The sequence below is a fragment of the Gordionus sp. m RMFG-2023 genome, chromosome 2 (genome assembly GCF_954871325.1).
Source record: "Gordionus sp. m RMFG-2023 chromosome 2, tfGorSpeb1-WG-v2, whole genome shotgun sequence".
Taxonomy (NCBI): domain Eukaryota; kingdom Metazoa; phylum Nematomorpha; class Gordioida; order Chordodea; family Parachordodidae; genus Gordionus; species Gordionus sp. m RMFG-2023.
Window position 1 is genome coordinate 18,440,702 of NC_088776.1, and position 14,274 is coordinate 18,454,975.

Genomic DNA, 14,274 nt, shown 5'->3' on the forward strand with positions numbered 1-14,274 from the left:
TATATGTATGCAATTTTTTGAAATTATTTAAAATTTTATTAATTAAGTGGTTATTGAGTACTTTATAATGTATATTACACAGATTAATTTATTAAGTTTAGTTTTTGAATATATAGGTATAATTATAATTTTGTTATTAATTTTAAGTTTCTAGGTAGGATTAATCATAGGTAGAAATACTTCGGTAATAAGATTGGAAAATAAAGATTTAGAAAGAATAAAGAACGCTATAAGAAAGGAAAGCAAGATAAGTCAAATAAATAATGAAGGTAAATGTTACAGTTGTGGAAAGTTCGGACACATTTCGAGGCAATGTGATTTAACTGGACATTTAAATTGCACGAGATGTGGACGGAAAGGCCATTTAGTAACAAATTGTAGAAGTTTTGCAGATAATAGTTTAATATGTTTAAAATGTGGACTAAAAGGACATATTCAGGAAACATGTAACAGATGACTATATAAAAGAGAGAATAAGTATATAAATTATAATAGTAATAGTATATCTGATTTTTATAATTTTAATTGTAAATTAGGAATAAATGATAATAATATAAATGATTTAGAATATTCGAATAAATATAAGATAAATGATAAAAAAAATTTTGAAACAGAAAACATATGCAAGATTGATTTGGAAAATATTATAAGGAAAAATATATGTCCTAGGATTAAAATAAAGATAGGTGAAATGGAAATTAGCTTTTTATTAGATACAGGAGCCAAGATTAGTTTAATGAGTGTAAAAGAATTTAATAAATATTTTTCAAAAGATAGATTCATCACAAAGAAAATAAAAGTGAGACAGGTAGATGGGAGCATGATTAAAATTCTTGGTTTTTATATAATAAAATTGATAGATATAAGGAAAGAAATAAAGTTATGGATAACGACACTAAATATGGAACCAATTTTAGGTTGGAAGGACATTAAGAAGATGGTCCTGATTATAAGTGGTGGTCTTTATTTGAAAATATACAAGAGAACAACAAAACAACTAAAGAGATAATAAGAAGTGAGGATAAAGAGAAGACTGAGTTACCTTGTTTAAAAGTCAATCAAGAGATAGTTCTCGATGAACTTAAAAATCGAACACCAGAATTTTTGTTTAAATATAGAAGCAATTTAGAAGAAAATAAGAAAACAAGAGATATAAAGACAATAGAAGTAGATTCAGTCGAAATTAAACAATAAATTAATAATATGGTAGACCAGAATGTTGTTGAGGGTATTTTTGACAAAGAAATAAAGATTATTTTGAATAGGTATAAGGAAGTCTTTAAAGAAGAATTAGGTACTCTGAAAAATTTTGAAGTAGATATACGATTAGAAGAAAATTATAGGCCTAAGTTTTGCGGCATAAGAAGATTACCGTTTTCGTGGATAGAAGAGATAGATAAAGAATTAGATAAATGGTTAAAAGACGGAATAATAAAACCAATAGTGCATAGTGAATGGGCAACACCTTTAGTGCCCATAAGAAAACCAGATAACAGTTTAAGATTGTGTATAGATTATAAAGTAACAGTTAATAAGTTCATAATAAATGAAAAGTATCCACTACCTAGAATAGAACAACTGCTAGCGAATTTAAGAGGAGATACCCTGTTTTCAAAGATTGATTTTTCGAATGCTTATTTGCAAATTAAGGTGAGTGAAAAGACAAGTAAGATACTAACGATTACAACGCATAGAGGTTTGTTTGCATTCTGCCGACTACCTTTTGGTTTGAAAATATCAGCGCCAATATTTCAAAGAACGATGACGGCGTTATTTCAAGGAATAAAAGGAATAATGTATTATTTAGACGATGTTTTGATATCTGGTAGAACAGAAGAAGAACACAATTCGAGATTAGTTAAAGTGTTAGATATTATATTAGAAAATGGTTTAAAAGCTAATTTGAAGAAGAGCGTTTTTGGAGTAAAAGAAAAAAAGTATTTAGGACATATTATAAAAGGAAATGAGATTACGCCAATTGTAAAGAATATTGATAAGATCATGAATATGAGAGCCCCGAATAATAAAACGGAGGTACAAGCGTTTTTAGGAGCAACAAATTATTATCATCGGTTTATTCAAAATTTTGCAGAAATTGCTACACCGTTGTATGATCTATTAAAGAAAAATAAAAAGTTTGAATGGGGATAAGCACAGGAGAAAAGTTTCGAAAAACTGAAAATAAAGATGGTAGAGAAGCCGATTTTAAGCTGTTTTAATGAGAATTTAAATATTATTTTAGCAGTCGATGCCTCTAATGAAGGTATAGGAGGAGTTTTATTGCAGATGATCGATAATGTTGAGAAACCTATTTTATTTTTATCGAGACGATTTAATAGCACTGAGAAAAATTACTCAACGATAGAAAGAGAGGCTTTAGCAGTAAAATTTGGACTTACGAAATGCAAGGAATATCTGATAGGAAAAAGGTTTTTATTGTATACGGACCATAAGCCGTTGGTAGATTTATTTAAGAAGGAAAATAAGGAACTTATGATTTCACCTAGGCTGCAAAAATGTCTAATTTTAGTTGGTAATTTCGATTTTGAGATAAAATTCAGAGAAGGTAAACAAAATTGCTTACCGGACATTTTATCAAGATTGTTTAATAAAGATATTGAAGACAAAGAGCCAGTAATCAATAGTTTAGAATATATAGAAGAAGAATAAAATGTAAATGGTAATATTATAAGAGCTGTGAGAATAGATACAAGAGAAAGACCTATAACATTTGAAATAGTAGAAAAGATATCCCAACAAGATGAAGAATTAATAAGAATTAAAGCTTGTTTAAAAGGAGATATAGAATGGAAAAATGAAGATAAAGCGTTTAAAAAAGTTAAGAGTGAATTAAATATAGAAGACAATTGTTTATTGAGAGGATATAGATTAGTGATACCGAATAAATTAAGAAAGGAAACCTTAAATGTAATACATTCAGGTCATCAAGGCATAGAAAGAATGAAAAATAAAGCAAGAGAATATATGTGGTGGCCTAAGATGAATAAGGAAATAAAAGAGTTAGCGAGGAGCTGTGAAACCTGTAACATGTGGGCTAATGTTTCAGCAAAGAATAAGGAAGATAAATGGCCAAAGACAGACATTCCATGCGAAAGAATACATGTAGATTTTTTAGAATATGAGAAGAAAAGATATTTTATCATGGTAGATGCAGGTTCAAAATGGATAGATTGTCAGCAAGTTTCAGGTTTATCAACAAGAGTAGCTTTAGATAAGATAAAGGATTTTGTAGGCAAAAATGGATTAATGAAGACGATAGTATCAGATGGAGGTCCAGCTTTTAAAGGTAGAGCATTTGATAAATTTTGTGATAGGTGGAATATTAGACATTTATTATCACCACCTTATTACCCAAGAATCAATGGACAAGCTGAGCGAATGGTAGCGTTAATAAAGAGTTTGTTGAAAAAGGAAAAATATGGAGAAGGTAAATGGTGGTTATCATTGTTAGCATATAACAATACAGAAACAGCAAAAGGAAAGTCACCAGCTGAAATATTTTTAGGAAGAAAGACGAGATCAGAATTAGATTTTTTAAAGGAAAAAGTGATAAGGAGAGAACAAGTAGAGATTGAAAGATTTCCAGTAGGAAGTTTGGTGTGGGTATTGTTGTTTGATGGGCCTATTAAATGGGGGAAGGGTGTAATAAGCAAAAATATTGGAAAAAAAAAGTAGAAGTAAAGATTGAAGGACAAGAAGGAGTTTTTACAAGGCACCTGAAGCAAGTAAGGCTTAGAAGCTTAGGGCCTTAGAGAGAAATAAGAAATATACGAAGGATTAGAAGAAATAAATTGATGAAAGACGTAATTATGAGAATCAGATTTACTGATGAGACATAATTAAGAGATTCATAATTTAGAAAGGAATAAATTGATGATATACATAGTAGGAGAATCATAATTGAAGGAAATAAAAGGGATGATAGACTTAAAGAGTAGAGAAGAAATTTTAACCTAGTATAGAGAAATAAGAGTTCGAAGAATATATATATATGTGTATAAAGTATTTTATTTAGATGGCCTCATATGTTAGAGTTGGTAACAAGATAATGAGGATCGAGATAAGAGACGTTGACGGTTCAGAAGAATCAAACAGATGGGTAGAAGCGGCAAGGAATGAAGCCAGACGAAGATACGGGGAGTGGTTACAAGAAGTTCCGACTAGAACAAGAGGGGATCGAAGAACAACCCCATATGGTGCAAGAAGGAGATTAGATCGTTGGGCCTGTGGTGGAGAACATAAATTACGGTTTTGTCCCAGCTTGAAGTTAACAACGGATAATAATTCAAGTGTACCGAGCAGGAACATGGTAGAAGCGGCGAACACAATGGGGGTAAGGGAGAACTGAAGGAGGGAGATGTGGTATTATGTAAATTTAATATTGTACGAAATTTAACATTTTTATATTTGAATAATAATAGTTTAATTTTATATGTTTATTCTTCGAAAAATTAGTAATAGTTGTACTAGATTTTACATTTTTATATTTAAATGATAATATTTTAATTTTATATTTTTATTCTTCGAAAAATTATTATATTTAATAAGCAAATAATTATGTATATATACATGATTCAATTTTCAATAAAGTTAGTTAGAGTGAAATTTTATAAAAAAGAAAAATATGTTTTACATTAATTATAGTATCTGAAATTAATTATAGACAGAGAGATTCTAAATATTTCTAAATAGAGAAAAATTTAATATACCTTTGATTCCTAATTAGCTCTCCCACTACAACATTAACACCCTGAGTTAAGTTCGGACTTATAACATGATTAACAAATTTGTGAAAGCATATATTAAAGATTGAATAAACCAGTGCATGTAAGTTTAGTATAAGTGGATTAATTTATTATTAGCAGATGCTTAATTTTTGACTATTTATTTTAACGATTTTATGGCTAACCTGATTGGTTTTAGACAATTTTTTGGCTAGGTCTAATTAGGCTCAGGTGTGGTTTTTAGCCGAGTATCTAACACTATATATAATTCACTTAAAACTATTTAAAATGATAATATATTCCATCTCACTGTCATCAAATATTTTTGGTTTATGAATCATGGCAAAAAGAGATGAAAAATTTAAAACCATTAAGTCTTCATACAATTTAATGTAAAATATTAGTAATATCATACAGACATAATATAATCATCTAGTATCAACAAATTTAAATGTTAGTTCGTTTTATTTCAGAATAGTCTTTTAATAAAGAAAATATACTTGTTTTTAATGGACAAACTTTATCTAGATGTCCAGGCTTTCACACATTGGGTTCTTCCCATAATTAGTATCGCCTTTCTACACTATAAAACACACCCTGAATGAGAATATTGATATCAACAATAATTCAATACCTCGTACTACACCAAACGCCCAAAATGACTTACCAAACCATTTATACCCATACATTTAATTTTTTAAATAATACGTTTCATTCATCCCAAAAACAGGTGTTCTTGATATTATGTTATTACTATTCCTAAGCCTTTCCTCAGTACTTCATGTTTTAAAATTAACTAACTCTTCTAATTTATAATTAAGCTTAAAATTTTGACGACATTTGAAATTTTTAATTTAATATTTCTCAACTTAATTACCAAAAAATTGTAAACTACCTTTCTTCATAATGCACTGTTGATTGATTTAAATTTGAATATTATTTATTTTATATATTAACTATTTAAGTTGATTATTTAATATGTTCAATTAACTTTTAATATTTATATATATATAATGTTTTTTAGATAAAAAATATATAGTAATAAATTTGATTTAAATTTAAATAGTAATAGTTGAACTAAGTCCTTTCGTTTATTTCTTTTATGGTGCCCCGGTTACGGTGGTACGTTTTTTCCTTTTTCTTTCTCTTTAAAAAAAAAAATAAAACAAAGTAAAATAATAAAAGTTTAAAATATCTTTACCTTGAATTCTTTTGTAAAAAATAAAAAGAAAGCGAATTACTTATCAAATTCGTCGTTCGATATTGGAGATGATAAAAGGACATATAAAATTTTTTTGACTTTTCTTTTCGATAGTCAAAATTTTATCCAAATTTACAAAATTATAAAAGGTAAAAAAATTTTATTTAGAATAAATATAACTTGTTAACTTCTTGTTTCTTTTATGGCGCCCTGTTACGTTTTTGTAAAAAAAAAAAAAGAATAAAATATAGAAAATTTGCCTAAAATTAAAATAAAAAAGTATAAATTAAATTAAATTTGAAATTGATGACTACCTTATTTATTGATTTGACTACCTATTGTGACGATTGCTTAATCCATTGAGATGACTCTATTTATATGACTACCTATTGTGACGATTGCTTAATCCATTGAGATGACTCTATTTATATGACTACCTATTGTGATGACTATCTAACCTATGGAGATTGCTTAACCTATGGAGATGACTACCTATTATGACTACCTTATCTATTGTGACTACCTAATCTACTGAGATGACTATCTAACCTATGGAGATTGCTTAACCTATGGAGATGACTACCTATTATGACTACCTTATCTATTGTGACTACCTAACCTACTGAGATGACTATCTAACCTATGGAGATTGCTTAACCTATGGAGATGACTACCTATTATGACTACCTTATCTATTGTGACTACCTAATCTACTGAGATGACTATCTAACCTATGGAGACTGCGTAACCTATGGAGACTGCGTAACCTATGGAGATGACTAAGAAGTTAAAACATATGAATTAAAAGGGATTGATTTAAATAACCCTTATAAGTAATACTTAATATGATAAAAATGTTTTTGAAATAAAGCTTTTGAAGACAAAAGGTTATGTAAAAATTAAACATCATTATTTTAGAAAAATATTGTGTGAAATTTAAATTTTTTTTTAAGAGAGGGAAATGTGCATAATATTTGCATATTTTAACCTCGGAGATTGAAAATAAATAAAAATAAATTAAGTATTAAAACGCTACTAATTAAATATGGAAACGCTAAAAAATGTAAAACGCAAAAAATATAAAACGCTAAAAATATAAAACGCATAAAACGCTAAAAGTATAAAACGCTATGATTAACTTAACACCTAAAAAATAATATAATAATCATTTATCATTCCTTATTTTGGATTTTATTCCTTATTCCTTAAATTATCATTCCTTATTACATATTTTATTGTTCCGAAATTCAAAATTTTATTCGTACATATTATTCATACATTTGATTTGATCAACTATTCCAAATTACATATTCCGATTTATTCCAAATTCCAATATTCAACTGGATTAATGATAATAACAATTTTGAGAAATGTGAACAACATACGATAAGGATATCAAACCAACGATAACGTTCAACGATTTTATCAAACCTACGTGATTGATTCAAGCCTACAAAAAACGTACAAATTCACGCAACTCTAATAAACGATTTTATCAAACCTACGTGATAGAATCAAGCCTACGAAAACATTTGAGACTTATGCGCTAACCAAGATAAAACCGAGTACAATCGAAACAGGAAAAACTTCTAGGACAACAAGCTCTCGATGACTGCTGAGAAGAAGCTTCGTTATTTGTAGAAGAGGGGGAATGTTGATTGATTTAAATTTGAATATTATTTATTTTATATATTAACTATTTAAGTTGATTATTTAATATGTTCAATTAACTTTTAATATTTATATATATATAATGTTTTTTAGATAAAAAATATATAGTAATAAATTTGATTTAAATTTAAATAGTAATAGTTGAACTAAGTCCTTTCTTTTATTTCTTTTATGCACTATCACAAACAAATTATTTGTTGTGATAGTTTTATTTAATTTTGTTAATAATAGAAAATCAAATTTTGAATGGTAGTAATTCCCCAACCAGTGATATACAACTTTTAGAAACTATTAATTAGAATATTAAACCTTCAAAAAGCAGCCCACAATGTTTTAAACATAGATACAAATTTAAGTTCTTATAAATAATGATATAGTTTTAAATGTTAACTACTCTCATAATATCAATATCGTAATCCTACATCTCCTTAATAACATTTCTGTCTCCTGTTTATTGATTGATACCTCCAAGCCTAAAGTTATTATTCGAATCCCTTAAAGTGCTTTGTGGCTAAATATTTCTCTGATTGCATTTCCTCCCTCTTCCATAATTTCAATTGTGAAAAGGAATAACTCAGATTTTTTTATGACTTTAATACTTTCAAGTGCCTGACAAATCTTTACGCAAATCTTTAACTCAACATATTAATGATGCCACCCTTAACAAAGATCCATGCCTTTTTGGTGAATTTTTATCCTCATATTGCAAAAATAATCTCCTTAGTTATCGAAGCTAACCTTATCTCTAAAAATTGATAAGACATCAACGTTGCGCTTAGGCTAGCATCAACTTATGATTCACTTGCTGGTGCCTCTCATGATACCTATATCAAGCTTTGCACCACACTTCTTAACTCTACCATCATTCGCGCGACTGATTTCATAAAGGAAGAGGTTCGAAAAGCCATCCTTACAATCAATCCATCGTGATTCCGCCTGTGAACTGAATGAAATTTGTCCATTTCAAGAGAACAATACTTCTCCATTAATATGTTCCCATTCTTCATTCCTAATCTTTCTTACCAACTTCTGCAATAAAATTTTGGCTGGTGATATTCCAGATTTTGCGTCTCCCATACTTTTTGGTACACGACTCATTGCCTTGCAAAGACTTAATAATGATATCTAGGCAATTGCTATGGGCTCTTCCTTTAGGCCCTTTTTCCCAAAATGAGTTCCCCAAGAATTAAGCATGATGCATCTCTCATCTTGAGTCCTTTTTTTCAACTGGCGTTGGGGTTGCTGGTTGTTGTGAGACTGCGGTATACTTAACTCGTATTCATTTTAGAAAACAATCCCTCAAATTTTCTATAGAAGGGATTCAACTGGGTGATCTTCTTGGTCAATTGCTATTTTGTCTCGGAATCAACGATATGAAGGCAATCAATGTCTCCTGCTCTCTTTCTCTCCATGCTTGGCACATAGATAATGGTATAATCTGTGTCTCATCCAATGAGGTCATTAAAGCGATCGATATAATTTTAGAGATTGGCTTTCTTTAAGGTTAATTCTCAATCAAATCAAATCAGTCTAACTATACAGTTCCGAAATTAACTCCCACAATTTTAGAATCATCACTCAAGATCATCAAAGTCACTTAAAATATCCAGTTGAAGATAACACCGCTGTTTGGACCTTTCTGGGTTCAGCCCTTGAGACTTTTATCATGGGTGATATCCTTCTCCTCCTTCAATATACCGCGCATTCTTTGCGCTTTAAGAACTACTCCTGCTTTTAAATATACTGGTCCTTTGAATTCATATGAAGCGGGAGTCAAGGAACTTACCTAAAAGATCCTAAATCTTAAATTCGGAAAATCTGCTTGGGCTCAAGCTTTCTTCAAACAAAATTTCGTGGTCTTAGCATTAGATCTTCTTCTTATTTAATTTTAACAACTTTTATCTAAAGTTGCTTATTGACAAAACCTATTGTTACCGCTCACTCTCCTGTGGACGATTCGTCGATCACTGAGACATGAGATTTATGGAGATCTCCAATTTATGCTGAAACTTCCTTGCAGAATGGGACATTCTAGTTGTTATCTGCAGCGTTAAAACTCTACTATCAAGCATGCAGCCCCTAGATTGCCCTTTCTTTTCGTTACTGCTAAATGACTCCGGGCACGAGTTCCTCGAGGCAATCCCTTCTGTTAATCTTCAATTACAACTCATCAAAAATGAATTTACTCATGCCATTGGAATACGTCTCATTTTCTCAATTACTTAACCTTACCTTTGCTCTGGATAGGATGTTCCTGTTAATTAAAATAAAATATAAATATATATAATCGAAAGAATGACATAGCCTGCGATGCCGTTCATGCAAAAAATATTTTTCTAGACACAATCATTGTAATGGTATTATTCAACATGCATTTAAATCTGCGCAGATACCATCGATATCCTAGAACCTATTCATAGGGGTAGTCAAAGGGGGGGGCAAGGGGAACCCCCCCCCCCAGAAATTTATCACCTTTTGTGAATATCATTTTAAGCTAATAAAATATATCCCCCTTAGTCCTCCCCCACTCCCTGACCCTCAAATATGTATGCATATATCTTAAATAATAATTTGAAAGAAAGAATGTAAAAGTTCATATTTTTTTATAAAACTATTCATCATAATTTATAGATTTTTGGGAAAATAAATTTATAAATATATAAAATGAACCAAAAATGTTTTTTAATAAATGGAATATAAGCCAAAGATAAGTCTTAGACAGAAGTGAAATGTATTATAATTATTAATAAAAGATCCATAAAATTACTAAATAATATAATATATCAAATATAATTTTTTATAAAGTGAGTAATTTTAATTTATTTATCTTAATAAAAGTAAAATATAATTATAAAACTATTGATAAAATTAAATAATAAATTAAAAAAATATTAAAGCACAATACAAACAGTGGAATATTATATGTCGTAGATTTACAGTATATCTAATTATCTAATGACAATCAATTAATTTTTACCAATATAGCGAATTATATATTTTACAAAAAACTATAAAAAATTGATAAGGACATCAGAATATAAGACATTGTGGGATGAATAATATGAAGATTAAATTTTAATATCATTTTTACTTAAAATAAATAGATGGCGTTAAATAATTAAATGCAAATTGTTGCTATACATTGATTAGTAAAATTTGTTAAATTATTAACTGTAAAATATTCTCTAACTGTCAAATATGTCTGTAAAAGTGGAATTTTACCTAGTATTTTATAACTAATTCTATATAATAGAGTAAAATCAACTATATGTCTACTTACTTTTTATAAATAAATTTCTTATAATTGTTTGGAATAAATTATTACCATGCTCTTATATTAAGGTATATACAATACAAGTAATTTATTATATTTTTATTTTATATAAACTAATAAAAATATATTTCATATTTGAGGCTTATTTTTTTTTTATTAAAATTTGTATAAATATTTTATGACTATATATAGACTAAAGTAACCCGGCCGAAGGCCGGGGAAAAGAGGGCCGAAGGCTCGCCCAAAAGGGAGTCTGGGGGCGAAGTCCCCAGTAATTTTTTAATTTCCCCCCCTTATGAAAATCTTGGCTACGCCTATGCACTAGCCTCTACAAATCTTAGCGCAAAATTCGGAAATATCCAATAAACACATTTTCCTACCTATAACCTACTTTACATTCGCCAGATTTGGTAGCCGTGTTTTAACGTTCTTCAAGGAACTTGGTTCTCTTATTCGTAATCACTGATGAACCCAGGAAAGGTTTCTACCTTAGGCAAAGACTCTCCATTGCTATTCATAAATTAAATTACATCAGTTTCAGTGGAAGCCTCCTTCCCAAGGAGCTAACCAAACTTTTTTTTTAAAATCCATTTTAATATTTTATTTTTTTTGTATATAATAATCCTTTTCATATTTTAATTTTAATGTGGATAATTGATGAAGTACATATATTATAATAGAATAGAATATAACATATTAAACATAATACTATTTATAAAATAACATAATAATCTTTGTGAAAAACATTTAAAAAAAATTAAATTATAAAATTATTCTGATCACAATTGGTCAAATACATTCCTTGCTCAGGATTTCTCACCCATCTATATCAAGTGGTGCTCGACATTTGACAAAAATAACATATTATCCTGGGAGAAATTATTTAACTTTTAATTTCACATATTAAAAGTACCAAAAGATACAGATTGCCCATTCATCAAATTTTTAAATCACAAGTCTGGCCATCACAAAGAAACTACTCAACATAAAAATATATAATCAATGCAAAATTGGCAAAGCTCAATTCAAAAAGAAAATCATGGACAGAAATATCCTGGACCTAAAGACCTGAACGTACCCCGGACAAAAAGACACCGGACAAATATACCCGAATTTTAAAAATATGTTTATATGCTTAATAAGGAGTGGTTTTAAAAACGTTCACCTCTTTTAGGGTAAATTTTTTAAAAATTAGTATTCTTGCCTGGAGTCTTTTTATAAGTGGGTATTTTTATCCAGTGCCTTTCTGTCCGAGGTACCTTTCTCCTGCCTTTTTCCCCAGAACATTTCTGTCCATAATTCCAAAAAAGAAATTTAAGTTGTAAAGCTGCTTTATATTGTTTTTCCAACAATGACTTGGTAGCTCCGAATCCCTACGAAGTGTTTAAAGAACGTATTGTCTGGCAACTTGCAAATTCAAACATTAATCAGTTTTATCAATACAACCTCGGTTCTATTCTGTTAGTGTATCAGGAGCAATTAACTCTTTTTTGATTGCAACTGGAGGGATGGATATCGCCCATATTTCTACGAGATCTAATAAATTAAGATATAGCAGATCATACCTCTTGTTAAGCATTACAAAACAACTTTTAGTCAATGCAGAGTTACCCCACATTGTAATCCCTTTATTTTCTTGCCTACAACTAGTAGCCCTTTAAACCCCTCGAGGTATTGGGTCAATTGCCATAGTTGTCGTTTACAGATGGATAATCTATAAAATATGCAAACGAATAAAAGATAAATTATTAAATTTTTTTAACACATAATCAACTAGAATTTTGGATTCAATTAGGCTGTGAAACTGCAAGCCATGCCGGCAGGAAAATCCTAAAAAACTTGTCACAAATCATTTATTTAACAAACTTGTTATAACAATTGCTTCCAATTCATTAAACTGAAACATTGTAATTCAGAGTTTTCCTAAAAATTATCCAGAATTCTTTAACTAGTTACAATCAATCTATGAAACACCATCAATAACACATTACAAAAATTGGATAATTTTATTTGTCAGCACAAGGATTTCAACAGAGCAATTCTCTACATTCACCATTGTTCTTAACATAAATAAAATATTTCTGGATATAAAGAGATGATTAATTGTGACCAACCTGAACGCTTGATATTTGGATGACTCTATAAAAAATTAAATAAAGTCCTAGAAATTATTATCCTTAGCTTTCAACAACTAAACTTATCATCAAATAATAAAAAATGTGAAATTTATTCAATAACAAAATACTCTTATTCCCTAGATACTTCGATGACTAAAGGCAAAATATATATCCTTGAGTTACAAATAGGTGATGAGTATCCAAACATTCTCAGAAAATAACTTGGATAATCTAATATTAAATCAAAGCAAAATAACCTTAAACTCGCATACCATTACAATAGACCTATTATATGATTAAAATCTTCATAAACATTCTCAAAATTCTCTACTGCTTCAGACTATCATGTACCTAGAAATTCTTCAAAATACAAATTTTAAATTTATTTCGGAGTATATCTTCAATCTAAAATTAAGTTAGAATACATGGTTACAAATTACCCTTCCTACAATTTCGGAGGATTTGATCTTCTTTTTCTTGCATCAATAACCAAGAACTCATTTTTAAACTAATCAAACCCGCTGGGGATTTGTTGCTTAATCTCGCGTTATATAGATGGTCAAAAAATGTAGCAGAGGGAACAAATTATCTCACAATCAGCTTACAAACTAATTGGGATACAGCTATTGTGCTGCTCTTCCTTGACTATTTACTTTGATCAAGACACCGAGCAGCATACAAATCTTCATTTATTGGCTATAACAAAACCTATTATAAATAGTCAGAGAGCTCGAAGCAAAACAATAAAGTAACTCAGACGCCGAATTTAGATATGCAGTGACAATCAAGTTAGGAAGCGGACATATCACAACCTTATGAATGTCAAAAATGTGGAGCACAAGTTGATCAAAGCAAAACATCCTCTCCATTGTTTTTTTCATAGATATGATTACATACATATGCACTAGGATTACACCTGTATTCACATTTTCTTCTCTCTCTCATGGAAATTACAATTCACTTGGAATTACTGAGAGAAGAGGAAGAAATTTTTTTTCAAACTAATAAGTCAAAGGCACTACATCCACAATGTCGAGAACAAAATTAAAAAAAAATAAGCTAACAATTAATCCTTATAATTTCGAATATTCATGGCCATTACCATATGATGATGAAAACTCATAATTATTCTTTTTTTTAAAATTTATATTTATTTTTTAACATGCCTTTTTTATTAGTTTATTTAATTATATATATATTTTTTTAACGCCCAGGAAATTAGGCACAATTATATTTTAGTATTTTAACGTTATAATTTTTTATAAC